Here is a 24,807-nt window from a genome sequence, read left to right on the forward strand (position 1 = left end):
AGAGCCACCTCCAGTCGCCGAGACATAGAGGGAAGAACCCTTGGCACAACCACTCTCTGAAAGGTTTCTTTTAGTTTATTGTGAGAAACAACATCCCAGTGTCTCTGCCAATATGTACGAATTGCATACCGCAAGTAAGGTGTTACATCAGAAACAGGAAGTGGGTAGTCAGCTGGGGGCTGTTGAGAAGACGCAGCTTTAGCTAAAGTATCTGCCCTCTCATTCCCCACCACACCAACATGTGCAGGAACCCAACAGAAGTCTACACGGCGACCACGGCGGCCAAGAAGAAAAAGCCACTCTAAAATTGATAAAACCAATGGATGGGATGCATTAAAAGACTCCAGTGCAGACAAAGCACTACACGAGTCACTATAAATCACAAAAACGGATTGGGGGAGAGTAAAAATGATTTTAAGAGCATATAAAATTGCAGTCAGTTCTGCTGTATACACTGAAGTAATGCCAGGATGGCTACCGCCCCTACTAAAGGAAGGGAAGACAACATCAAATCCTACTCCAGTATCAGTCTTAGACCCGTCAGTATAGACGGGGACAGAACCCTCATGAATGGAGGCATGTTCTAAAAAGAGAGATGGACACCTGAGAGGGAAGTGAGCCCTTTTTTTCAACAACGGACCTAGAGAATGTCACGCGAGGGAGTAGCCAAGAACCCACCCTTGGGATCCGATGTGGACAAATTGCCAGTCTTTTGAGAGAGAGGGCTAGCATAACAGACCAGATCCTGTAACCAAATGGCTTTGGGAAATTAGGACGGGTCTCAAAAACAGAAGATTGGGAATCCTGTGAGACAATGGCACAAGAAATTGAGTCTGGAATGCGGTGAAGAAGATACCAACACCTCATCATTAGCAACTGGCGTCGCAAGTCCAAGGGGAGTATACCAGCATCTACCAACAAACTTGGAATTGAGGATGATCTGAATGCCCCAGTTGCCAGACGAACACCAGCATGATGCACAGAATTTAACAACCGGAGGCGGGCATCTGTTGCAGAGGAGTAGACCTCACACCCATATACAACTTTAGGAAGAATAAGAGACCTATGCATGAGGAGGAGGGTCTGACGGTCAGCACCCCAAGAGGTATGAGCTAAAACTCTCAAAAGACTCAAAGCTTTAAGACAAGCCACCTTAACAGAACGAATATGAGGAACCCAGGTTAATCTTCTATCAAACAGAAGACCCAGAAACCGCATCTCTTCCACACAGGATATTCTTCTACCATAGAGATACAAGTCAGGGTCTGGGTGGACTCCTCGAAGACGACAAAAATATATAGCCACTGTCTTTGCTAAAGAAAAATGGAAACCACGTGTTTCTGCCCAGTCAGAAATTCTATTGAGAGCCAGCTGCAACTTCCTCTCTATCAGAGACATTCTAGATGCAGTGAAGGAAATCGAGAGGTCATCGACATACAGTGATCCTCGTACACCATCAGGAAGTACACTGATGATGCTGTTAATGGCTACAGCGAACAGAGTAACACTAAGGATACTCCCCTGTGGTACTCCATCTTCTAGTACTCGGGCATTAGAAAGCACTCCTCCCACTCGCACCCTTAAAATTCGGTTAGATAAAAACTGTTGAATAAAAACAGGTAAGCGCCCACGAAGACCAAACTCATGAAGAGAGAGTAAAATACCATGACGCCATGCAGTGTCATATGCCTTTTCCAGATCAAAGAAGACCGTGACCTGGTGTTGGTTAGTGGAAAAAGCCTCACAGACAGAAGATTCCAAGGACAGTAATGCATCAGAGGTAGATCGCATTTTTCGAAAACCATATTGGGCAGGGGATAAGAAGTCACCTCTCTCTAAAAACCACACGAGCCTAACATTGACCATCTTTTCCAAAACTTTACATATACAAGACGTCAAAGAAATAGGCCGATAATTCGTCGTCTGTAGGTGGTCCTTACCTGGTTTGGGGATGGGGATAACTACAGCAACACCCCAACAAGCCGGAAACTCCCCAGAACACCAGATCTTATTAAACAGTGAAAGCAAAAACAACAGGGACTCATCAGACAGGTGGCGTAAAAAGGCATAAGGAATATCATCAAAACCAGGAGAGGAATCATGGCACTGCGACAGAGCTGACTGGAGTTCAAAAATTGAAAATGAAACATTGTAAGACTCTCCCCCAACAGAGGCAAAACTGAGACCATAGGCGCCGACGGCGGCAAGCCAAAGGTGTATCTGCATCCTTCTTTGACACACTGGCAAAATGGTCAGCAAGGAATTCTGCAACAGCAAATGGATCAGCCACAGTTCCACCTGGTGCAGATAAAACAGGAGGGGATGGAACAGTAAATTTACCTGAAATTTTCTTTACCCGGTTCCACACCTGGGTGATGGAAGTCCTCGAATTGATGGAGGAAACATAACCCTTCCAGGACGAACGCCTAGCCTCCTTTAAGACCCGCCTCATATGAGCTCGTGCCCTCTGATACGCCACCAAATACTGAGGATCCCCACGGTGACGACGAAGTCGTGAGAAGGCGATTCGTTTGGCTCTCACTGCGGAACTACACTCCGAGTTCCACCAAGGAACTGGACGTTTAGGAAACTGACCCTTTGTTTTTGGAATAGATAATAGGGCTGCTGAGTGCAGCACGGTATTGAAATATGACACAGCCTCCGTAAGACAGCCAAACTCATTGACAGAAAGGGAAATGGAACTTAATTCCCTGAAATATGGCCAGTCAGCCTTATCCAGAAGCCAGCGAGGAAGACGTGGCTGAGGTCCACCTGCACTAGCAGATAAGAGTAACGGAAAATGGTCGCTGCCATACAGGTCTGGTAACACATCCCAGTTAAAATCTAAAAGAGCATCAGCTGAACATAAGGACAAATCAATGGCAGTAAAAGTTCCTGTCTGGCTATGGAAATAAGTCATTGTATTGGAGTATAAAATGCCTAACTCCTCATCTTCCACTGAAGAGGCCAGCATAACACCCCGAGGGTTGGCCTCACTGTTTCCCCATAGTGGATGGTGACCATTCATATCGCCTAGTAACAAAGGGAGAAGGAAGGCCATGAATAAGGCGTTCCAGATCCTCCCTTTTAACAGTTGCACTAGGAGGTAGATAAAGAGTGGAAACTGTATACTGCTGACGTAAAAACATCTGGACAGCAACTGCCTGCAAGGGACTGGAAATATCCAGATGACTATATGGAATATCCTGGCGAAGGAAGATAGCAGCACCTCCATGACGACCTTGGCCCAGCACAGGATCAGAATAAAAAGCATTGTAGCCAGAAGGACCAGCAGGAGCAGTATCACCAACCATGGTCTCCTGGATACACATGCATAGCGGAGTAAATAGAGAAACTAGATGACACAGTTCCTCATAGTTAGCACGTAAACCCCGACAATTCCACTGGATGATAGAACCCATAGTGGAGGGGAAAATGATTAAGTGCGGGACTGTACACCTCCTGACATGCGAGCGGGTTTGGAATGATGCTTAGGAAGGCCCTTGATAAGAGACTGTCCAGCACCAGGAACCCACGCTTTATGTCGAACATCCGTGGGCAAACGTGAGGACGTGGAAGAGGAAAGTTTTACAACACTCTTCCTCTGAGGTGGAATAACATTCGGTTTGGATAGATGCTTGGAGGCCGCCTTGGGTAATGTGGGACGGCTGTCATTAGAAGCTCCAGAAGTGGAAACAGAGTTGACAGGATTAGAACCCTGCAAGGTTGATATTGTACTTTTCAAAACGGACGCATCAGCAGTCTGTCCAACACCATCCCCAGGTGGGGACCTGACTACAGGTGAACCACCAGCAGCAGCTTCCATTTGGCTAGACCTCTCAGCCTCTGAGGCAGAGGGAACAGTAGAGAGGTTGATACAAGGTTCAACAACAGAAACCTTAGGTGGCCGGCTGTCAGGCTCTGAGGACTCTGACGAATTACGATGACGTTTGCCGGATACAGAAGGAGCCTCGTTCATACTGGACAAGGGGGGATGAGTCTCGTCAGTGTGTACATCTGCCACCACCACAGAAGTACGCGAACCGTCAGCCACTGAGGTGGAGGCAGAGACAGTTGGAGCAGTGGGTGGATGAGCATCAGTCACACACTTATCAGTAATTTCAGGGTTAACATCATCCGTCAAATCAGTAGTTGGGGAAGTGGTCACTGTAAAGGGTCGTGGCAACTTCTGGGACACAGAACGACGTACAGGTGCCCCAGAAAGGACAGAAGCATAAGTAACTCCAGGCCGAAAGAAGAGAGTCTGGGCCCTCCTCTTTGCTTCTGGAAAGGAAACCTTCTCACGTGCACGAATGCTCAAAACTTCCTTTTCAAGGCAGTAGCGAGGACAGTTTTTGGAAAATACAGCATGAGGACCCCCACAGTGATAGCATTTAAGGGGTCCTGGACAATCACTGGTATGATTCATATCGCCACAGGAAACACAAACACCAGGAAGGCCAGCCAGTGCACATCGGCAAAATTTACTAACATGCCCATACCCCCGACAGTGAAAACATCGCTTTGGGTTTGGAACATAAGGCTTCACAGGCAGAGAGAGCCAGGCAAGTTTCACGGAAGCAGGCAACGTCAAGCGGTCAAAGGTCAGAAACAGCGTCAGAGTCGGGGTCAGAACACCATCGAATTTCTTCTGTACCCGGTCAACCTTTATAACACCATAAGAGCGTAGTTCTTCTAACAACTGTGACTCAGGGTACCGCAGGAGGTCTCGAGAGTAAATAACCCCCTTACTTTGGTTGAAGGTGCCATGGGGTACACAGGACATACTATTGCCAGCTATGGAGATCAAATTCCGGAGATGGGAGCTTTCTGCTGGAGAGGACACCTCAATAAGTAGGCTACCATCCCCCTGGGTTGAGATCGCCGGTTCACGGCCACAAGCAGAAACAATGGCTCGGTGTAGTTCAAAAATATCTATATCCAGCACGGAACCACCAGCAGAGGGTTTCAGTACTAGATACTTTTTGAAGGTCTCAGGCCCACTCTCTTCCGGATTGAACCCCGGAGCCAAACCAACCCGACGTGACCTCCTATTCCCAGTTGAACGTTGGGTCAGAGGAGGATAGTCCTTTGGGGCCTGGAAAGGCTCTAACGTGGCAATCGAAGAGGATGCTTCCGCAGAATTACCAGGGACAGATGATGTGTCGTCAACAGTATTTTTAGGTAAATTATCCATTAATATACAACAGAAACTTCATTCCCCCACCCCTCCACCCACCATGGAGCCCAACAAGGGGAGGTCATATCCCAGGGATAACACCACTGGCGACCCCAGAGGTAGCAGGAGAGTATACGCGGGTAACCACCAGGGGACCTGGGCAAGGGTGACTCCAGGACGATAGGAGCCACCAGGCCCCCCAGTGCCCACTTGACCCTAGCCAATGCATGACCAGCCGATTGACCTGGTCGGGCCCAACCAGGCCACCCGTCTAGCCAGAATAAGGGACCAAAGAGGTGTATTGCTAGCTGCAGGGCGCATCGTGCAGCATCGCTCAACCTCCAGGACTCCCGTCTCCCAGCATTACGGGACGCCACGCACGGCAAACACGTGGGGAGGCAAGAGTCCCGCCCTAGATGGCAAAAGGGCAGGGAATAACATCACCAGCAGGCCTCCTCCACCAGTGATGTAGGGGGTGCTTCGTTCACGTGACTGACATATGCCGAACCCTACAAAGGTAGACGTGCCTCCAAGGTAGGTGGCACCACCAACTACGCTTGAAGCCCCGCCACCACGTCAAGGTGACCCCCCCTCAGCGGGGGACAGTAAGGGGAACAAGGCAGTCATCACAGTATGGTTGAGTCTCACCACACATGAGGAACCCGAGAATGCCCAATGCGAAGCCTAGCAAGAGCCACCTCCAGTCGCCGAGACATACAGGGAAGAACCCTTGGCACAACCACTCTCTTAAAGGTTTCTTTTAGTTTATTATGAGAAACACCATCCCAGTGTCTCTGCCAACATGTACGAATTGCATACCGCAAGTAAGGTGTTACATCAGAAACAGGTAGTGAGTAGTCAGCTGGGGGCTGTTGAAAAGACGCAGCTTTAGCTAAAGTATCTGCCCTCTCATTGCCCACCACACCAACATGTGCAGGAACCCAACAGAAGTCTACACGGCGACCACGGCGGCCAAGAAGAAAAAGCCACTCTAAAATTGATAAAACCAATGGATGGGATGCATTAAAAGACTCCAGTGCAGACAAAGCACTACGTGAGTCACTATAAATCACAAAAACGGATTGGCGGAGAGTAAAAATGATTTTAAGAGCATACAAAATTGCAATCAGTTCTGCTGTATACACTGAAGTAACGCCAGGAAGGCTACCGCCCCTACTAAAGGAAAGGAAGACAACACCAAATCCTACTCCAGTATCAGTCTTAGACCCGTCAGTATAGACGGGGACAGAACCCTCATGAATGGAGGCATGTTCTAAAAAGAGAGAGAGGGACACCTGAGAGGGAAGCGAGCCCTTTTTTCCAACAACGGACCTACAGAATGTCACGCGAGGGAGTAGCCAAGAACCCACCCTTGGGATCTGATGTGGACAAATTGCCAGTCTCGGGAGAGAGAGGGCTAGCATAACAGACCGGACCCTGTAACCAAATGGCTTTGGGAAATTGGGACGGGTCTCAAAAACAGAAGATCGGGAATCCTGTGAGACAATGGCACAAGAAATTGAGTCTGGAATGCGGTGAAGACGATACCAACACCTCATCATTAGCAACTGGCGCCGCAAGTCCAAGGGGAGTACACCAGCATCTACCAACAAACTTGGAATTGGGGATGATTTGAATGCCCCGGTTGCCAGACGAACACCAGCATGATGCACAGAATTTAACAACCGGAGGCGGGCATCTGTTGCAGAGGAGTAGACCTGACACCCATATTCAACTTTAGGAAGAATAAGAGACCTATGCAAGAGGAGGAGGGTCAGACGGTCAGCACCCCAAGAGGTATGAGCTAAAACCCTCAAAAGACTCAAAGCTTTAAGACAAGCCACCTTAACAGAACGAATATGAGGAACCCAGGTTAATCTTCTATCAAACAGAAGACCCAGAAACCGCGTCTCTTCCACACAGGATATTCTTCTACCATAGAGATACAAGTCAGGGTCTGGGTGGACTCCTCGAAGATGACAAAAATGTATAGCCACTGTCTTTCCTGCAGAAAAATGGAAACCGCGTGCTTCTGCCAAGTCAGAAATTCTATTGAGAGCCAGCTGCAACTTCCTCTCCATCAGAGACATTCTAGACGCAGTGAAGGAAATCGAGAGGTCATCAACATATAGTGATCCTCGTACACCATCAGGAAGTACACTGATGACGTTGTTAATGGCTACAGCGAACAGAGTAACACTAAGGATACTCCCCTGTGGTACTCCATCTTCTAGTGCTCGGGCATTAGAAAGCACTCCTCCCACTCGCACCCTTAAAATTCGGTTAGATAAAAACTGTTGAATAAAAACAGGTAAGCGCCCACGAAGACCAAACTCATGAAGAGAGAGTAAAATACCATGACGCCATGCAGTGTCATATGCCTTTTCCAGATCAAAGAAGACCGTGACCTTTTGTTGGTTAGTGGAAAAAGCCTCACAGACAGAAGATTCCAAGGACAGTAATGCATCAGAGGTAGATCGCATTTTTCGAAAACCATACTGGGCAGGGGATAAGAAGTCACCTCTCTCTAAAAACCACACGAACCTAACATTGACCATCTTTTCCAAAACTTTACATATACAAGACGTCAAAGAAATAGGCCGATAATTCGTCGCCTGTAGGTGATCCTTACCTGGTTTGGGGATGGGGATAACTACAGCAACACCCCAACAAGCCGGAAACTCCCGAGAACACCAGATCTTATTAAACAGTGAAAGCAAAAACAACAGGGACTCATCAGACAGGTGGCGTAAAAAGGCATAAGGAATATCATCAAAACCATGAGAGGAATCATGGCACTGCGACAGAGCTGACTGGAGTTCAAAAATTGAAAATGGAACATTGTAAGGGTCTCCCCCAACAGAGGCAAAACTGAGACCATTGGCGCCGACGGCGGCAAGCCAAAAGTGTATCTGCATCCTTCTTTGACACACTGGCAAAATGGTCAGCAAGCAATTCTGCAACAGCAAATGGATCAGCCACAGTTCCACCTGGTGCAGATAAAACAGGAGGGGATGGAACAGTAAATTTACCTGAAATTTTCTTTACCCGGTTCCACACCTGGGTGATGGAAGTCCTCGAATTGATGGAGGAAACATAACCCTTCCAGGACGAACGCCTAGCCTCCTTTAAGACCCGCCTCATATGAGCTCGTGCCCTCTGATACGCCATCAAATACTGAGGATCCCCACGGTGACGACGAAGTCGTGAGAAGGCGATTCGTTTGGCTCTCACTGCGGAACTACACTCCGAGTTCCACCAAGGAACTGGACGTTTAGGAAACTGACCCTTTGTTTTTGGAATAGATAATAGGGCTGCTGAGTGCAGCACGGTATTGAAATATGACACAGCCTCCGTAAGACAGCCGAACTCATTGACAGAAAGGGAAATGGAACTTAATTCCCTGAAATATGGCCAGTCAGCCTTATCCAGAAGCCAGCGAGGAAGACGTGGCTGAGGTCCACCTGCACTAGCAGTTAAGAGTAACGGAAAATGGTTGCTGCCATACAGGTCTGGCAACACATCCCAGTTAAAATCTAAAAGAGCATCAGCTGAACATAAGGACAAATCAATGGCAGTAAAAGTTCAGGTCTGGCTATGGAAATAAGTCATTATATTGGAGTTTAAAATGCCTAACTCCTCATCTTCCACTAAAGAGGCCAGCATAACACCCCGAGGGTTGGCCTCACTGTTTCCCCATAGTGGATGGTGACCATTCATATCGCCTAGTAACAGAAAGGGAGAAGGAAGGCCATGAATAAGGCGTTCCAGATCCGCCCTTTCAACAGTTGCACTAGGAGGTAGATAAAGACTGCAAACTGTATACTGCCGACGTAAAAACATCTGGACAGCAACTGCCTGCAAGGGACTGGAAATATCCAGATGACTATATGGAATATCCTGGCGAAGGAAGATAGCAGCACCTCCATGACGACTTTGGCCCAGCACAGGATCAGAATAAAAAGCATTGTAGCCAGAAGGACCAGCAGGAGCAGTATCACCAACCATGGTCTCCTGGATACACATGCATAGCGGAGTAAATTGAGAAACTAGATGACACAGTTCCTCATAGTTAGCACGTAAACCCCGACAATTCCACTGGATGATAGAACCCATAGTGGAGGGGAAAATGATTAAGTGCGTGACTGTACACATCCTGACATGCGAGCGGGTTTGGAATGATGCTTAGGAAGGCCCTTGGTAAGAGACTGTCCAGCACCAGGAACCCGCGCTTTGTGTCGAACATCCGTAGGCAAACGTGAGGACGTGGAAGAGGAAAGTTTTAGAAGACTCTTCCTTTGAGGTGGAATAACATTCGGTTTGGATAGATGCTTGGAGGCCGCCTTGGGTAATGTGGGACGGCCAGTGCTACCATTTGAAGCTCCAGAAGTGGAAACAGAGTTGACAGGATTAGAACCCTGCAAGGTTGACATTGTACTTTTCAAAACGGACGCATCAGCAGTCTGTCCAACACCATCCCCAGGTGGGGACCTGACTACAGGTGAATCACCAGCAGCAGCTTCCATTTGGCTAGACCTCTCAGCCTCTGAGGCAGAGGGAACAGTAGAGAGGTTGATACAAGGTTCGACAACAGAAACCTTAGGTGGCCGGCTTTCAGGCTCTGAGGACTCTGACGAATTACGATGACGTTTGCCGGATACAGAAGGAGCCTCGTTCATACTGGACAAGGGGGGATGAGTCTCGTCAGTGTGTACATCTGCCACCACCACAGAAGTATGCGAACCGTCAGCCACTGAGGTGGAGGCAGAGACAGTTGGAGCAGTGGGTGGATGAGCATCAGTCACACACTTATCAGTAATTCCAGGGTTAACAACATCCGTCAAATCAGTAGTTGGGGAAGTGGTCACTGTAAAGGGTCATGGCAACTTCTGGGACACAGAACGACGTACAGGTGCCCCAGAAAGGACAAAAGCATAAGTAACTCCAGGCCGAAAGAAGAGAGTCTGGGCCCTCCTCTTTGCTTCTGGAAAGGAAACCTTCTCATGTGCACGAATGCTCAAAACTTCCTTTTCAAGGCAGTAGCGAGGATAGTTTTTGGAAAATACAGCATGAGGACCCCCACAGTGATACCATTTAAGGGGTCCTGGACAATCACTGGTATGACTCATATCGCCACAGGAAACACAAACACCAGGAAGGCCAGCCAGTGCACGTCGGCAAAATTTACTAACATACCCATACCCCCGACAGTGAAAACACCGCTTTGGGTTTGGAACATAAGGCTTCACAGGCAGAGAGAGCCAGGCAAGTTTCACGGAAGCAGGCAACGTCAAGCGGTCAAAGGTCAGAAACAGCGTCAGAGTCAGGGTCAGAACACCATCGATCTTCTTCTGTACCCGGTCAACCTTTATAACACCATAAGAGCGTAGTTCTTCTAACAACTGTGACTCAGGGTACCGCAGGAGGTCTCGAGAGTAAATAACCCCCTTACTTTGGTTGAAGGTGCCATGGGGTACATAGGACATACTATTGCCAGCTATGGAGGTCAAATTCCGGAGACGGGAGCTTTCTGCTGGAGAGGACACCTCAATAAGTAGGCTACCATCCCCCTGGGTTGAGATCGCCGGTTCACGGCCACAAGCAGAAACAATGGCTCGGTGTAGTTTAAAAATATCTATATCCAGCACGGAACCACCAGCAGAGGGTTTCAGTACTAGATACTTATTGAAGGTCTCAGGCTCACTCTCTTCCGGATTGAGCCCCGGAGCCAAACCAACCCGACGTGACCTCCTATTCCCAGTTGAACGTTGGGTCAGAGGAGGATAGTCCTTTGGGGCCTGGAAAGGCTCTAACGTGGCAATCGAAGAGGATGCTTCCGCAGAATTACCAGGGACAGATGATGTGTCGTCAACAGTATTTTTAGGTAAATTATCCATTAATATACAACAGAAACTTCATTCCCCCACCCCTCCACCCACCATGGAGCCCAACAAGGGGAGGTCATATCCCAGGGATAACACCACTGGCGACCCCAGAGGTAGCAGGAAAGTATACGCGGGTAACCACCAGGGGACCTGGGCAAGGGTGACTCCAGGACGATAGGAGCCACCAGGCCCCCCAGTGCCCACTTGACCCTAGCCAACGCATGACCAGCCGATTGACCTGGTCGGGCCCAACCAGGCCACCCGTCTAGCCAGAATAAGGGACCAAAGAGGTGTATTGCTAGCTGCAGGGCGCATCGTGCAGCATCGCTCAACCTCCAGGACTCCCGTCTCCCAGCATTACGGGACGCCACGCACGGCAAACACGTGGGGAGGCAAGAGTCCCGCCCTAGATGGCAAAAGGGCAGGGAATAACATCACCAGCAGGCCTCCTCCACCAGTGATGTAGGGGGTGCTTTGTCCACGTGACTGACATATGCCGAACCCTACAAAGGTAGACGTGCCTCCAAGGTAGGTGGCACCACCAACCACGCTTCAAGCCCTGCCACCACGTCAAGGTGACCCCCCCTCAGCGGGGGACAGTAAGGGGAACAAGGCAGTCATCACAGTATGGTTGAGTTTCACCACACATGAGGAACCCATGTGTAAGCCGAGAATGCCCAATGCGAAGCCTAGCAAGAGCCACCTCCAGTCGCCGAGACATAGAGGGAAGAACCCTTGGCACAACCATTCTCTGAAAGGTTTCTTTTAGTTTATTATGAGAAACACCATCCCAGTGTCTCTGCCAACATGTACGAATTGCATACCGCAAGTAAGGTGTTACATCAGAAACAGGTAGTGAGTAGTCAGCTGGGGGCTGTTGAAAAGACGCAGCTTTAGCTAAAGTATCTGCCCTCTCATTGCCCACCATACCTAAATGTGCAGGAACCCAACAGAAGTCTACACGGCGGCCACGGCGGCCAAGAAGAAAAAGCCACTCTAAAATTGATAAAACCAATGGATGGGATGCATTAAAAGACTCCAGTGCAGACAAAGCACTACGTGAGTCACTATAAATCACAAAAACGGATTGACGGAGAGTAAAAATGATTTTAAGAGCATACAAAATTGCAGTCAGTTCTGCTGTATACACTGAAGTAACGCCAGGAAGGCTACCGCCCCTACTAAAGGAAAGGAAGACAACACCAAATCCTACTCCAGTATGTCTTAGACCCGTCAGTATAGACGGGGACAGAACCCTCATGAATGGAGGCATGTTCTAAAAAGAGAGAGAGGGACACCTGAGAGGGAAGCGAGCCCTTTTTTCCAACAACGGACCTAGAGAATGTCACGCGAGGGAGTAGCCAAGAACCCACCCTTGGGATCCGATGTGGACAAATTGCCAGTCTCGGGAGAGAGAGGGCTAGCATAACAGGCCGGACCCTGTAACCAAATGGCTTTGGGAAATTGGGACGGGTCTCAAAAACAGAAGATCGGGAATCCTGTGAGACAATGGAACAAGAAATTGAGTCTGGAATGCGGTGAAGACGATACCAACACCTCATCATTAGCAACTGGCGCCGCAAGTCCAAGGGGAGTACACCAGCATCTACCAACAAACTTGGAATTGGGGATGATTTGAATGCCCCGGTTGCCAGACGAACACCAGCATGATGCACAGAATTTAACAACCGGAGGCGGGCATCTGTTGCAGAGGAGTAGACCTGACACCCATATTCAACTTTAGGAAGAATAAGAGACCTATGCAAGAGGAGGAGGGTCAGACGGTCAGCACCCCAAGAGGTATGAGCTAAAACCCTCAAAAGACTCAAAGCTTTAAGACAAGCCACCTTAACAGAACGAATATGAGGAACCCAGGTTAATCTTCTATCAAACAGAAGACCCAGAAACCGCGTCTCTTCCACACAGGATATTCTTCTACCATAGAGATACAAGTCAGGGTCTGGGTGGACTCCTCGAAGATGACAAAAATGTATAGCCATTGTCTTTCCTGCAGAAAAATGGAAACCGCGTGCTTCTGCCCAGTCAGAAATTCTATTGAGAGCCAGCTGCAACTTCCTCTCCATCAGAGACATTGTAGATGCAGTGAAGGAAATCGAGAGGTCATCAACGTATAGTGATCCTCGTACACCATCAGGAAGTACACTGATGACGTTGTTAATGGCTACAGCGAACAGAGTAACACTAAGGATACTCCCCTGTGGTACTCCATCTTCTAGTGCTCGGGCATTAGAAAGCACTCCTCCCACTCGCACCCTTAAAATTCGGTTAGATAAAAACTGTTGAATAAAAACAGGTAAGCGCCCACGAAGACCAAACTCATGAAGAGAGAGTAAAATACAATGACGCCATGCAGTGTCATATGCCTTTTCCAGATCAAAGAAGACCGTGACCTGGTGTTGGTTAGTGGAAAAAGCCTCACAGACAGAAGATTCCAAGGACAGTAATGCATCAGAGGTAGATCGCATTTTTCGAAAACCATACTGGGCAGGGGATAAGAAGTCACCTCTCTCTAAAAACCACACAAGCCTAACATTGACCATCTTTTCCAAAACTTTACATATACAAGACGTCAAAGAAATAGGCCGATAATTCGTCGCCTGTAGGTGATCCTTACCTGGTTTGGGGATGGGGATAACTACAGCAACACCCCAACAAGCCGGAAACTCCCCAGAACACCAGATCTTATTAAACAGTGAAAGCAAAAACAACAGGGACTCATCAGACAGGTGGCGTAAAAAGGCATAAGGAATATCATCAAAACCAGGAGAGGAATCATGGCACTGCGACAGAGCTGACTGGAGTTCAAAAATTGAAAATGGAACATTGTAAGGGTCTCCCCCAACAGAGGCAAAACTGAGACCATAGGCGCCGACGGCGGCAAGACAAAGGTGTATCTGCATCCTTCTTTGACACACTGGCAAAATGGTCAGCAAGCAATTCTGCAACAGCAAATGGATCAGCCACAGTTCCACCTGGTGCAGATAAAACAGGAGGGGATGGAACAGTAAATTTACCTGAAATTTTCTTTACCCGGTTCCACACCTGGGTGATGGAAGTCCTCGAATTGATGGAGGAAACATAACCCTTCCAGGACGAACGCCTGGCCTCCTTTAAGACCCGCCTCATATGAGCTCGTGCCCTCTGATACGCCACCAAATACTGAGGATCCCCACGGTGACGACGAAGTCGTGAGAAGGCGATTCGTTTGGCTCTCACTGCGGAACTACACTCCGAGTTCCACCAAGGAACTGGACGTTTAGGAAACTGACCCTTTGTTTTTGGAATAGATAATAGGGCTGCTGAGTGCAGCACGGTATTGAAATATGACACAGCCTCCGTAAGACAGCCGAACTCATTGACAGAAAGGGAAATGGAACTTAATTCCCTGAAATATGGCCAGTCAGCCTTATGCAGAAGCCAGCGAGGAAGACGTGGCTGAGGTCCACCTGCACTAGCAGTTAAGAGTAACGGAAAATGGTCGCTGCCATACAGGTCTGGCAACACATCCCAGTTAAAATCTAAAAGAGCATCAGCTGAACATAAGGACAAATCAATGGCAGTAAAAGTTCCTGTCTGGCTATGGAAATAAGTCATTATATTGGAGTTTAAAATGCCTAACTCCTCATCTTCCACTAAAGAGGCCAGCATAACACCCCGAGGGTTGGCCTCACTGTTTCCCCATAGTGGATGGTGACCATTCATATCGCCTAGTAACAGAAAGGGAGAAGGAAGGCCATGAATAAGGCGTTCCAGATCCGCCCTTTCAACAGTTGCACTAGGAGGTAGATAAAGACTGCAAACTGTATACTGCCGACGTAAAAACATCTGGACAGCAACTGCCTGCAAGGGACTGGAAATATCCAGATAACTATATGGAATATCCTGGCGAAGGAAGATAGCAGCACCTCCATGACGACTTTGGCCCAGCACAGGATCAGAATAAAAAGCATTGTAGCCAGAAGGACCAGCAGGAGCAGTATCACCAACCATGGTCTCCTGGATACACATGCATAGCGGAGTAAATTGAGAAACTAGATGACACAGTTCCTCATAGTTAGCACGTAAACCCCGACAATTCCACTGGATGATAGAACCCATAGTGGAGGGGAAAATGATTAAGTGCGTGACTGTACACATCCTGACATGCGAGCGGGTTTGGAATGATGCTTAGGAAGGCCCTTGGTAAGAGACTGTCCAGCACCAGGAACCCGCGCTTTATGTCGAACATCCGTAGGCAAACGTGAGGACGTGGAAGAGGAAAGTTTTAGAAGACTCTTCCTTTGAGGTGGAATAACATTCGGTTTGGATAGATGCTTGGAGGCCGCCTTGGGTAATGTGGGACGGCCAGTGCTACCATTTGAAGCTCCAGAAGTGGAAACAGAGTTGACAGGATTAGAACCCTGCAAGGTTGACATTGTACTTTTCAAAACGGACGCATCAGCAGTCTGTCCAACACCATCCCCAGGTGGGGACCTGACTACAGGTGAATCACCAGCAGCAGCTTCCATTTGGCTAGACCTCTCAGCCTCTGAGGCAGAGGGAACAGTAGAGAGGTTGATACAAGGTTCGACAACAGAAACCTTAGGTGGCCGGCTTTCAGGCTCTGAGGACTCTGACGAATTACGATGACGTTTGCCGGATACAGAAGGAGCCTCGTTCATACTGGACAAGGGGGGATGAGTCTCGTCAGTGTGTACATCTGCCACCACCACAGAAGTATGCGAACCGTCAGCCACTGAGGTGGAGGCAGAGACAGTTGGAGCAGTGGGTGGATGAGCATCAGTCACACACTTATCAGTAATTCCAGGGTTAACAACATCCGTCAAATCAGTAGTTGGGGAAGTGGTCACTGTAAAGGGTCGTGGCAACTTCTGGGACACAGAACGACGTACAGGTGCCCCAGAAAGGACAAAAGCATAAGTAACTCCAGGCCGAAAGAAGAGAGTCTGGGCCCTCCTCTTTGCTTCTGGAAAGGAAACCTTCTCACGTGCACGAATGCTCAAAACTTCCTTTTCAAGGCAGTAGCGAGGATAGTTTTTGGAAAATACAGCATGAGGACCCCCACAGTGATAGCATTTAAGGGGTCCTGGACAATCACTGGTATGACTCATATCGCCACAGGAAACACAAACACCAGGAAGGCCAGCCAGTGCACGTCGGCAAAATTTACTAACATACCCATACCCCCGACAGTGAAAACACCGCTTTGGGTTTGGAACATAAGGCTTCACAGGCAGAGAGAGCCAGGCAAGTTTCACGGAAGCAGGCAACGTCAAGCGGTCAAAGGTCAGAAACAGCGTCAGAGTCAGGGTCAGAACACCATCGATCTTCTTCTGTACCCGGTCATCCTTTATAACACCATAAGAGCGTAGTTCTTCTAACAACTGTGACTCAGGGTACCGCAGGAGGTCTCGAGAGTAAATAACCCCCTTACTTTGGTTGAAGGTGCCATGGGGTACATAGGACATACTATTGCCAGCTATGGAGGTCAAATTCCGGAGACGGGAGCTTTCTGCTGGAGAGGACACCTCAATAAGTAGGCTACCATCCCGCTGGGTTGAGTTCGCCGGTTCACGGCCACAAGCAGAAACAATGGCTCGGTGTAGTTTAAAAATATCTATATCCAGCACGGAACCACCAGCAGAGGGTTTCAGTACTAGATACTTATTGAAGGTCTCAGGCTCACTCTCTTCCGGATTGAGCCCCGGAGCCAAACCAACCCGACGTGACCTCCTATTCCCAGTTGAACGTTGGGTCAGAGGAGGATAGTCCTTTGGGGCCTGGAAAGGCTCTAACGTGGCAATCGAAGAGGATGCTTCCGCAGAATTACCAGGGACAGATGATGTGTCGTCAACAGTATTTTTAGGTAAATTATCCATTAATATACAACAGAAACTTCATTCCCCCACCCCTCCACCCACCATGGAGCCCAACAAGGGGAGGTCATATCCCAGGGATAACACCACTGGCGACCCCAGAGGTAGCAGGAAAGTATACGTGGGTAACCACCAGGGGACCTGGGCAAGGGTGACTCCAGGACGATAGGAGCCACCAGGCCCCCCAGTGCCCACTTGACCCTAGCCAACGCATGACCAGCCGATTGACCTGGTCGGGCCCAACCAGGCCACCCGTCTAGCCAGAATAAGGGACCAAAGAGGTGTATTGCTAGCTGCAGGGCGCATCGTGCAGCATCGCTCAACCTCCAGGACTCCCGTCTCCCAGCATTACGGGACGCCACGCACGGCAAACACGTGGGGAGGCAAGAGTCCCGCCCTAGATGGCAAAAGGGCAGGGAATAACATCACCAGCAGGCCTCCTCCACCAGTGATGTAGGGGGTGCTTTGTCCACGTGACTGACATATGCCGAACCCTACAAAGGTAGACGTGCCTCCAAGGTAGGTGGCACCACCAACCACGCTTCAAGCCCTGCCACCACGTCAAGGTGACCCCCCCTCAGCGGGGGACAGTAAGGGGAACAAGGCAGTCATCACAGTATGGTTGAGTTTCACCACACATGAGGAACCCATGTGTAAGCCGAGAATGCCCAATGCGAAGCCTAGCAAGAGCCACCTCCAGTCGCCGAGACATAGAGGGAAGAACCCTTGGCACAACCATTCTCTGAAAGGTTTCTTTTAGTTTATTATGAGAAACACCATCCCAGTGTCTCTGCCAACATGTACGAATTGCATACCGCAAGTAAGGTGTTACATCAGAAACAGGTAGTGAGTAGTCAGCTGGGGGCTGTTGAAAAGACGCAGCTTTAGCTAAAGTATCTGCCCTCTCATTGCCCACCACACCAACATGTGCAGGAACCCAACAGAAGTCTACACGGCGGCCACGGCGGCCAAGAAGAAAAAGCCACTCTAAAATTGATAAAACCAATGGATGGGATGCATTAAAAGACTCCAGTGCAGACAAAGCACTACGTGAGTCACTATAAATCACAAAAACGGATTGACGGAGAGTAAAAATGATTTTAAGAGCATACAAAATTGCAGTCAGTTCTGCTGTATACACTGAAGTAACGCCAGGAAGGCTACCGCCCCTACTAAAGGAAAGGAAGACAACACCAAATCCTACTCCAGTATCAGTCTTAGACCCGTCAGTATAGACGGGGACAGAACCCTCATGAATGGAGGCATGTTCTAAAAAGAGAGAGAGGGACACCTGAGAGGGAAGCGAGCCCTTTTTTCCAACAACGGACCTACAGAATGTCACGCGAGGGAGTAGCCAAGAACCCACCCTTGGGATCCGATGTGGACAAATTGCCAGTCTCGGGAGAGAGAGGGCTAGCATAACAGACCGGACCCTGTAACCAAATGGCTTTGGGAAATTGGGACGGGTCTCAAAAACAGAAGATCGGGAATCCTGTGAGACAATGGAACAAGAAATTGAGTCTGGAATGCGGTGAAGACGATACCAACACCTCATCATTAGCAACTGGCGCCGCAAGTCCAAGGGAGTACACCAGCATCTACCAACAAACTTGGAATTGGGGATGATTTGAATGCCCCGGTTGCCAGACGAACACCAGCATGATGCACAGAATTTAACAACCGGAGGCGGGCATCTGTTGCAGAGGAGTAGACCTGACACCCATATTCAACTTTAGGAAGAATAAGAGACCTATGCAAGAGGAGGAGGGTCAGACGGTCAGCACCCCAAGAGGTATGAGCTAAAACCCTCAAAAGACTCAAAGCTTTAAGACAAGCCACCTTAACAGAACGAATATGAGGAACCCAGGTTAATCTTCTATCAAACAGAAGACCCAGAAACCGCGTCTCTTCCACACAGGATATTCTTCTACCATAGAGATACAAGTCAGGGTCTGGGTGGACTCCTCGAAGATGACAAAAATGTATAGCCACTGTCTTTCCTGCAGAAAAATGGAAACCGCGTGCTTCTGCCCAGTCAGAAATTCTATTCAGAGCCAGCTGCAACTTCCTCTCCATCAGAGACATTCTAGATGCAGTGAAGGAAATCGAGAGGTCATCAACATATAGTGATCCTCGTACACCATCAGGAAGTACACTGATGACGTTGTTAATGGCTACAGCGAACAGAGTAACACTAAGGATACTCCCCTGTGGTACTCCATCTTCTAGTGCTCGGGCATTAGAAAGCACTCCTCCTACTCGCACCCTTAAAATTCGGTTAGATAAAAACTGTTGAATAAAAACAGGTAAGCGCCCACGAAGACCAAACTCATGAAGAGAGAGTAAAATACCATGACGCCATGCAGTGTCATATGCCTTTTCCAGATCAAAGAAGACCGTGACCTGGTGTTGGTTAGTGGAAAAAGCCTCACAGACAGAAGATTCCAAGGACAGTAATGCATCAGAGGTAGATCGCATTTTTCGAAAACCATACTGGGCAGGGGATAAGAAGTCACCTCTCTCTAAAAACCACACAAGCCTAACATTGACCATCTTTTCCAAAACTTTACATATACAAGACGTCAAAGAAATAGGCCGATAATTCGTCGCCTGTAGGTGATCCTTACCTGGTTTGGGGATGGGGATAACTACAGCAACACCCCAACAAGCCGGAAACTCCCCAGAACACCAGATCTTATTAAACAGTGAAAGCAAAAACAACAGGGACTCATCAGACAGGTGGCGTAAAAAGGCATAAGGAATATCATCAAAACCAGGAGAGGAATCATGGCACTGCGACAGAGCTGACTGGAGTTCAAAAATTGAAAATGGAACATTGTAAGGGTCTCCCCCAACAGAGGCAAAACTGAGACCATAGGCGCCGACGGCAGCAAGCCAAAGGTGTATCTGCATCCTTCTTTGACACACTGGCAAAAAGGTCAGGAAGCAATTCTGCAACAGCAAATGGATCAGCCACAGTTCCACCTGGTGCAGATAAAACAGGAGGGGATGGAACAGTAAATTTACCTGAAATTTTCTTTACCCGGTTCCACACCTGGGTGATGGAAGTCCTCGAATTGATGGAGGAAACATAACCCTTCCAGGACGAACGCCTGGCCTCCTTTAAGACCCGCCTCATATGAGCTCGTGCCCTCTGATACGCCACCAAATACTGAGGATCCCCACGGTGACGACGAAGTCGTGAGAAGGCGATTCGTTTGGCTCTCACTGCGGAACTACACTCCGAGTTCCACCAAGGAACTGGACGTTTAGGAAACTGACCCTTTGTTTTTGGAATAGATAATAGGGCTGCTGAGTGCAGCACGGTATTGAAATATGACACAGCCTCCGTAAGACAGCCGAACTCATTGACAGAAAGGGAAATGGAACTTAATTCCCTGAAATATGGCCAGTCAGCCTTATGCAGAAGCCAGCGAGGAAGACGTGGCTGAGGTCCACCTGCACTAGCAGTTAAGAGTAACGGAAAATGGTCGCTGCCATACAGGTCTGGCAACACATCCCAGTTAAAATCTAAAAGAGCATCAGCTGAACATGAGGACAAATCAATGGCAGTAAAAGTTCCTGTCTGGCTATGGAAATAAGTCATTATATTGGAGTTTAAAATGCCTAACTCCTCATCTTCCACTAAAGAGGCCAGCATAACACCCCGAGGGTTGGCCTCACTGTTTCCCCATAGTGGATGGTGACCATTCATATCGCCTAGTAACAGAAAGGGAGAAGGAAGGCCATGAATAAGGCGTTCCAGATCCGCCCTTTCAACAGTTGCACTAGGAGGTAGATAAAGACTGCAAACTGTATACTGCCGACGTAAAAACATCTGGACAGCAACTGCCTGCAAGGGACTGGAAATATCCAGATAACTATATGGAATATCCTGGCGAAGGAAGATAGCAGCACCTCCATGACGACTTTGGCCCAGCACAGGATCAGAATAAAAAGCATTGTAGCCAGAAGGACCAGCAGGAGCAGTATCACCAACCATGGTCTCCTGGATACACATACATAGCGGAGTAAATTGAGAAACTAGATGACACAGTTCCTCATAGTTAGCAAGTAAACCCCGACAATTCCACTGGATGATAGAACCCATAGTGGAGGGGAAAATGATTAAGTGCGTGACTGTACACATCCTGACATGCGAGCGGGTTTGGAATGATGCTTAGGAAGGCCCTTGGTAAGAGACTGTCCAGCACCAGGAACCCGCGCTTTATGTCGAACATCCGTAGGCAAACGTGAGGACGTGGAAGAGGAAAGTTTTAGAAGACTCTTCCTTTGAGGTGGAATAACATTCGGTTTGGATAGATGCTTGGAGGCCGCCTTGGGTAATGTGGGACGGCCAGTGCTACCATTTGAAGCTCCAGAAGTGGAAACAGAGTTGACAGGATTAGAACCCTGCAAGGTTGACATTGTACTTTTCAAAACGGACGCATCAGCAATCTGTCCAACACCATCCCCAGGTGGGGACCTGACTACAGGTGAATCACCAGCAGCAGCTTCCATTTGGCTAGACCTCTCAGCCTCTGAGGCAGAGGGAACAGTAGAGAGGTTGATACAAGGTTCGACAACAGAAACCTTAGGTGGCCGGCTTTCAGGCTCTGAGGACTCTGACGAATTACGATGACGTTTGCCGGATACAGAAGGAGCCTCGTTCATACTGGACAAGGGGGGATGAGTCTCGTCAGTGTGTACATCTGCCACCACCACAGAAGTATGCGAACCGTCAGCCACTGAGGTGGAGGCAGAGACAGTTGGAGCAGTGGGTGGATGAGCATCAGTCACACACTTATCAGTAATTCCAGGGTTAACAACATCCGTCAAATCAGTAGTTGGGGAAGTGGTCACTGTAAAGGGTCGTGGCAACTTCTGGGACACAGAACGACGTACAGGTGCCCCAGAAAGGACAGAAGCATAAGTAACTCCAGGCCGAAAGAAGAGAGTCTGGGCCCTCCTCTTTGCTTCTGGAAAGGAAACCTTCTCACGTGCACGAATGCTCAAAACTTCCTTTTCAAGGCAGTAGTGAGGATAGTTTTTGGAAAATACAGCATGAGGACCCCCACAGTGATAGCATTTAAGGGGTCCTGGACAATCACTGGTATGACTCATATCGCCACAGGAAACACAAACACCAGGAAGGCCAGCCAGTGCACGTCGGCAAAATTTACTAACATACCCATACCCCCGACAGTGAAAACACCGCTTTGGGTTTGGAACATAAGGCTTCACAGGCAGAGAGAGCCAGGCAAGTTTCACGGAAGCAGGCAACGTCAAGCGGTCAAAGGTCAGAAACAGCGTCAGAGTCGGGGTCAGAACACCATCGATCTTCTTCTGTACCCGGTCAACCTTTATAACACCCTAAGAGCGTAGTTCTTCTAACAACTGTGACTTAGGGTACCGCAGGAGGTCTCGAGAGTAAATAACCCCCTTACTTTGGTTGAAGGTGCCATGGGGTACACAGGACATACTATTGCCAGCTATGGAGGTCAAATTCCCGAGACGGGAGCTTTCTGCTGGAGAGGACACCTCAATAAGTAGGCTACCATCCCCGTGGGTTGAGATCGCCGGTTCACGGCCACAAGCAGAAACAATGGCTCGGTGTAGTTTAAAAATATCTATATCCAGCACTGAACCACCAGCAGATGGTTTCAGTACTAGATACTTATTGAAGGTCTCAGGCTCACTCTCTTCCGGATTGAACCCCGGAGCCAAACCAACCCGACGTGACCTCCTATTCCCAGTTGAACGTTGGGTCAGAGGAGGATAGTCCTTTGGGGCCCGGAAAGGCTCTAACGTGGCAATCGAAGAGGATGCTTCCGCAGAATTACCAGGGAGAGATGATGTGTCGTCAACAGTATTTTTAGGTAAATTATCCATTAATATATAACAGAAACTTCATTCCCCCACCCCTCCACCCACCATGGAGCCCAACAAGGGGAGGTCATATCCCAGGGATAACACCACTGGCGACCCCAGAGGTAGCAGGAGAGTATACGCGGGTAACCACCAGGGGACCTGGGCAAGGGTGACTCCAGGACGATAGGAGCCACCAGGCCCCCCAGTGCCCACTTGACCCTAGCCAACGCATGACCAGCCGATTGACCTGGTCGGGCCCAACCAGGCCACCCGTCTAGCCAGAATAAGGGACCAAAGAGGTGTATTGCTAGCTGCAGGGCGCATCGTGCAGCATCGCTCAACCTCCAGGACTCCCGTCTCCCAGCATTACGGGACGCCACGCACGGCAAACACGTGGGGAGGCAAGAGTCCCGCCCTAGATGGCAAAAGGGCAGGGAATAACATCACCAGCAGGCCTCCTCCACCAGTGATGTAGGGGGTGCTTCGTCCACGTGACTGACATATGCCGAACCCTACAAAGGTAGACGTGCCTCCAAGGTAGGTGGCACCACCAACCACGCTTCAAGCCCCGCCACCACGTCAAGGTGACCCCCCCTCAGTGGGGGACAGTAAGGGGAACAAGGCAGTCATCACAGTATGGTTGAGTCTCACCACACATGAGGAACCCATGTGTAAGCCGAGAATGCCCAATGCGAAGCCTAGCAAGAGCCACCTCCAGTCGCCGAGACATAGAGGGAAGAACCTTTGGCACAACCACTCTCTGAAAGGTTTCTTTTAGTTTATTATGAGAAACACCATCCCAGTGCCTCTGCCAACATGTACGAATTGCATACCGCAAGTAAGGTGTTACATCAGAAACAGGAAGTGGGTAGTCAGCTGGGGGCTGTTGAGAAGACGCAGCTTTAGCTAAAGTATCTGCCCTCTCATTCCCCACCACACCAACATGTGCAGGAACCCAATGGAAGTCTACACGGCGGGCACGGCGGCCAAGAAGAAAAAGCCACTCTAAAATTGATAAAACCAATGGATGGGATGCATTAAAAGACTCCAGTGCAGACAAAGCACTACACGAGTCACTATAAATCACAAAAACGGATTGGGGGAAAGTAAAAATGATTTTAAGAGCATATAAAATTGCAGTCAGTTCTGCTGTATACACTGAAGTAATGCCAGGAAGGCTACCGCCCCTACTAAAGGAAGGGAAGACAACACCACATCCTACTCCAGTATCAGTCTTAGACCCGTCAGTATAGACGGGGACAGAACCCTCATGAATGGAGGCATGTTCTAAAAAGAGAGAGAGGGACACCTGAGAGGGAAGTGAGCCCTTTTTTCCAACAACGGACCTACAGAATGTCACGCGAGGGAGTAGCCAAGAACCCACCCTTGGGATCCGATGTGGACAAATTGCCAGTCTCGGGACAGAGGGCTAGCATAACAGACCGGACCCTGTAACCAAATGGCTTTGGGAAATTAGGACGGGTCTCAAAAACAGAAGATCGGGAATCCCGTGAGACAATGGCACAAGAAATTGAGTCTGGAATGCGGTGAAGACGATACCAACACCTCATCATTAGCAACTGGCGTCGCAAGTCCAAGGGGGGTACACCAGCATCTACCAACAAACTTGGAATTGGGGATGATCTGAATTCCCCGGTTGCTAGACGAACACCAGCATGATGCACAGAATTTAACAACCGGAGGCGGGCATCTGTTGCAGAGGAGTAGATCTCACACCCATATTCAACTTTAGGAAGAATAAGAGACCTATGCAAGAGGAGAAGGGTCTGACGGTGAGCACCCCAAGAGGTATGAGCTAAAACCCTCAAAAGACTCAAAGCTTTAAGACAAGCCACCTTAACAGAACGAATATGAGGAACCCAGGTTAATCTTCTATCAAACAGAAGACCCAGAAAACGCGTCTCTTCCACACAGGATATTCTTCTGCCATAGAGATACAAGTCAGGGTCAGGGT

Source organism: Coenobita brevimanus, chromosome 95 (assembly GCF_032717465.1).
Source record: "Coenobita brevimanus isolate Jiangsu-jjx chromosome 95, ASM3271746v2, whole genome shotgun sequence".
NCBI lineage: Eukaryota > Metazoa > Arthropoda > Malacostraca > Decapoda > Coenobitidae > Coenobita > Coenobita brevimanus.